The sequence below is a fragment of the Lytechinus pictus genome, chromosome 2 (genome assembly GCF_037042905.1).
Source record: "Lytechinus pictus isolate F3 Inbred chromosome 2, Lp3.0, whole genome shotgun sequence".
In the NCBI taxonomy this organism is placed as follows: domain Eukaryota; kingdom Metazoa; phylum Echinodermata; class Echinoidea; order Temnopleuroida; family Toxopneustidae; genus Lytechinus; species Lytechinus pictus.
Genome location: NC_087246.1, coordinates 54,040,949 through 54,046,435, shown reverse-complemented (window position 1 = coordinate 54,046,435; position 5,487 = coordinate 54,040,949).

Below are 5,487 nucleotides of genomic sequence, written 5' to 3'. Positions count from 1 at the left end.
ATTCGATTCGATGACGAAAGTTCTTTAATTTCGGAAAAACAAAACCCGCCGTGGTGATGAAATCAACCTCAATCGCCCTGCACGAACAGGTGGAATTATAGCCGAGCCGTGTTATTCGGGGGCTCGAAATAATTGTGGCACGCATGGTCGGATGGGCGAAAAGGTCACCTTACATGATCTGATGAGGAAATTCCAGTGGGGGGGGGGGGGAGGAGGCACACATTACTGGTGAAAGGGGATCTATTGCACAGGTCAGCAATTAGCCAAGCAAAGTAACGCGATTGATAGCGGTGGGAAGGTAAAAATGGAGCTATATATGGCACGCCATTGTTTTCTCAAAACCACTGATTGGAACTTGGAAGAGCGAACAGTTATAAAGAAGGGAGAAAACGAGAAAAAGGTGCTTCCATGGAGATGGTTGATATTTAAAGCCACTCTCTTGAAATTGAAAGTTCGAAATGAAAAAAAAATAAGAAAAAAAAATAAGAAAGAGCAACACGCTACTGAAGAAGTATATTTCGTGATTGACACTGTCACCTTTTACTATTATCTAAGAAAGTGAGCATACAATTATTATTAGCCATTTAGGCCTATTGCGAAGTTTACTATGCTTAGGGTTGATTTCAAACAAGCGAGCACGCCATTATCCCACCTACCCCCCCCCCCAAAAAAAAAAAAAATCCACAACACACGTAACCTCCCTCCTATCATGGAGCTGGAGCTACTATTCGGAATAGGTCCATGGCCGGTTTAATGCACTCGCCTCGGCGTACAGATAGTCAACAAAGCTATATTTTATAAAAGAAAACAAAATGTTCTTGAAAAAGCTAATTTTGTTGAAATGGGCTAGGGGTTAAAATTACATAGTGGTTTAGGCATGTCACGGCGTTGTCAACGAAGGACCACCAAGAACTAAGGTCATTACTTACAGGGCATGTTACATAACACCTTTCGAGCTGACCAACACTCTGATGGTTCATATTACTTGTCCTGGGCATGCAGGGGCCTCCAGTGGACTCTTGTTATGCCTGAAAACATTCCTAGGTCACAACCTGAATGTAGCGGACATTCCCTGATTCATCAAACCCGACATGTGTATGGTGTCCGCAAATGGTCGGATGATAATCGACACTTATCTGTAACGCGATACTGGGGCGTGAGGGGCACCATTCCAGTTGAGAAAACATATTAGGTCTAGCATGTGTTGTACGAAGGCTAGCTAACAATGTGTCTGTTATAACCGATTATCGTGATCATTATGTCTATACCCCCCCCCCTATCCTCACACACCATTATGCTCAATTATCATCCTTTTATTTTCCAAACTCTTGCCTTCTGTTTTTTTTATATGACAGGCCCAGCGAATCGATCAAACTTTAGTTTATTATGGAGATATAGATAAGTCGATGCAAAGTAAACTCACCATTTTGGTTTCCAATGTTTTATGTCTACATCGTTTTGTTCAATGTGTCATTTATGTGTCACTGCACAGTTAGCTGTGGCGGACTTTTTTTTCCTAAAGGTTCAACGGTCGAAATAATATCGCAAGACAATAACAAAACATTGCAGTTCACTATTTCAAGTTTCAAGAAGAAATCCAGGGCAAAACTCATAACAATATAAAAAGATAGATTGCGATGACTTCATTCTAAGGAAATCACCGAAATGATATTTTTGACGGAAGGAGTAAAACTCACAAACGATATCCAGAATAGCTTCCTCTATCCGGAGATCAGATTCTATGTAGTCTGGACTTTCCTCTCTATCTTTAAGAGAAAAATATGGATTAGTCTTCATATCGTATTTTTGCCTGATTTGTGATTACTGTGGAAATAGACGCTGAACTATAAACACAATGTTCTTCAAAATGCTATTAATATTAGGTTAATTCTTTCTTAGAGGAGGGGGGGGTGTTGTACCGTGATGGTTTCACTCAACAATAAGCCAACGTCCAGATTCACATTAACATTATTTCTTTGGGCAGTTTCTCACTTTCTCTCATAACTTTTTTTTTCTCCCCAAAGTATCAGTGGCTTGATGACCAAGTATTGTCGTACACATGCAGGAAGGGGATAGACCTACTGAAAATGTTCAAAAATACATTACGAGTGAGAGAACGAAGCGATTGATTTGATTTTGAGGACCTGCCCCCCCCCCCCCCCCTGCGTTCAGCCATGTGGCACAGTCGTATGGATCTTGTTACGATCTCGTAACTCAAATCGTTACACTCGTTGCTGAAGACATCAAGATCCCTTGCCCTTTTCTTTTTCTTGGGGGAAGCAAAAAAAGGTTATAACTCAAATACATTTGGGAATGAAGCATCTGGGCTTGACACGAGTGTTTTGCTTTTTTTATTATTTTTTTTAATTAAAAAGTAGGGTAGAGGGCAAAGGGACACTCCCCCCTTCGTCCATAATGACCGTTGAAAAGTAAATCAGAGAGGACCATAGCCATATGCCTACTTATAATTTCTACTTGCTGTTAAAGGTAAAATAAAGTAGCTGTCGCAAACAATAATTATTTCATGAGAAAATCTGTAAAATCAAGGTTAATTGCCACCATATTATCATAGGTCTATATAACTGGTATACATTGAAAAAAAAGACTTATCTTTGTAAAATCATGAAATCTTAGCTGCAATCCGATAATTCTGGTGATCACTAAAAAAGCATATGTAGGAAATTTTATTAATATTGTTTTGAAAAAATACCCGACATTATTTTTATGGAATTCCGTGCTTATTTAGCTTATTTCTCAGCAATCACACATTTTTTTCCAGAGCCATTTGGCACATATTTTTATTTATACATACAAACACTTGGGTGGTCATTTAATTGGATTCTGTTCGAACTAATTTTGAAATCGTTATCACTTTGCAAAACTGGCATTTATCTTTAAACAACCAAAAACAATATTTTACCTTTAAAGGAGAAATATATTGATTATGAATATGGCCTTATTATATATCAGTGGAAAGGTAATGATGTGAGGATTACCATTAGGTCATTCAAAAATAACGAAAATAATACATAAGGTCGAAATCGCCAATTTAAAAGCGCTAAAATGCCTCTCCGAAATATGCCTCGCATCGGTCTCTGAATTGACTCGAATTTGATGACGTCACTGTCTGTACGAGAGGCGTGATTGGCTCTCCCACGTCAAGCTCCACTTGCATGCAAAACCTGTTGCGAGAGTACGTTTTCTCCACACTGACACTGAATACTTCGATCATGAAATGAAAGAAAACCCAGAAGTTTATCTAGATTTGGATTTTCAAATTGATGATTATGAAGATGAAGAGGATCATGATAAAGTCTCTAACTCTAGAAAAACAAAGTGACGTGGATGGTGGTATACATTAGGGGAATTACGCCGGTGATGATGAGTTGGACAATTCAACTTGCAAGCCGATTCGCTACCAACGCATGCAGCTGCTAGCTGCACCGCGGGTCAAATCCATGAAAATGAATTCCATGCAGCATGACCACATCCAGACAGAGTCTCTTTCCTCTATCAACAACATAATGAGAAGGAAAATAATAAAATAACTGTACTTACAAACAAGTGAATACATCCGAACCTAGGCTGAAGGTAAATCAACTCAAGGAATAGCAGCAGACGATATGCACCAACGATGAATTTCACGTGGCTGGAATAGATTGTCACTCGTTCTGTTAGATAAAATTTATATCTCATTATTTTGACTAAATTACGAAACTCGGAGAATTAGTATTCTACAAAAAAATTAAGTAACACCTGGTACTATTTTTTGAATTACGATAAAATATTTTTGACATGTTTGAAGCAAAGAATTGAGGTAAATTAAAATAAGATATAAAGGATCATCCACTTAGCCGCATGCGATTGTAAACAAACAATCAAAAGCACATGGCCAGCTTGCTCCACTGAACTGAAAATACGTATTTTCAGTTCAGTGGCTTGCTCGCCCATAGAGTTGGATAAAGCGTAGCTTTATAAAGCGTAGCTTTATCCAACTCTATGTGCTCGCCTTGCTGATTGTTTACAATCGAATGCGAGCTAGGCGGATGATCTTTTATATCTAATTTTAATTTACCTCATTTTCTTTGCTTCAAAAAGGTTTTATCGTAATTCAAAAAATAGTACCAGGTGTTACTTAATTTTTATGTAGAATACTAATTCTCCGAGTTTCGTAATTTAGTCAAAATAATGAGATAGAAATTTCATCTAACAGAACGAGTGACAATCTCCCAGCCACGTGAAATTCATCGTCGGTGCATATCGTCTGCTGTTATTCCTTGAGTTGATTTACCTTCAGCCTAGGTTTGGATATATTCACTTGTTTGTAAGTACAGTTATATCATTATTTCCATTCTCATTATGTTGTTGATAGAAGAAAGAGACTCTGTCTGGATGTGGTCGTGATGGAATTCATTTTCATGGATTTGACCCGCGGAGCAGCTATCAGCTGCATGTGTTGGTAGCGAATCGGCATGCAAGTTGAATTGTCTGACTCATAATCACCGGCGTAATTCCCCTAATGTATACCTCTATCCACGTCACTTTGTTTTTCTAGAGCTAGAAACTTCATCATCATTCTCTTCATCTTCATAATCATCAATTTGAAAATCCAAATCTAGATAAAATTCTGGGTTTTCTTTCATTTCGGGATCGAAGTATTCAGTGACAATGAGGAGAAAACGTACCCTCGCAACAGGTTTTGCATGCAAGTGGAGCTTCACGTTGGAGAGCCACTCACGCCTCTCGTACAGAAAGTGACGTCATAAAAAAATCCCCAATTTCGCGGACGTAATTCTGCGTGCTTGAAGCATTCAGAGAGAGAACTTTAAACTATCAATTAACTGAGTTCCATCGGTCTCCATGATAAATGATTTACACCATCGTGTTCTCCTTATTTTCTCCTTTAATTTGATATATGATTCTCCATTTTTACGATTTTCAATATAGTTCAACTTTAAAGACGGAGCCAGGTATATGCGCTATTTGAACATCAGTAATTGTGCAATATAATGAGCTATCGAAGAAGTGATTACATAGGCCATAATGATTATGGATAATGTAGTTATTATTGATATGCCTTGTAATTTACAGTCATCTGTAGGCTCTATATGCATGATATGCATGGCCATAATGTATTTGAGACCTCTTTACCAGAATTTTAAGTAGGTCAACGTGATATTATTTTATGATTATCATCTCTCCGCCCACTCGTAATTGGTACCGTGGACCTACAACAAGATAGAGCCATGTTGTTAAGATCCAGATACTTGTTTTACTACAGATAAATTGGGCTAGATTCGGTTACTAAACCCAACATCAGTTTAGTCGGTAGCAATTTTATTTGAGTAGACGAGCTCTAATGATCTCTTTTCCTCATTCTTCAAAAAAAAAAAATCTAATATTTTCATCCACGTGTGAAACCCCAGATGCAGTCCTATCTCTGTGTTTTCACCCTCTGACCTGAAGTGAGGTCACAGAGCCCCAGAC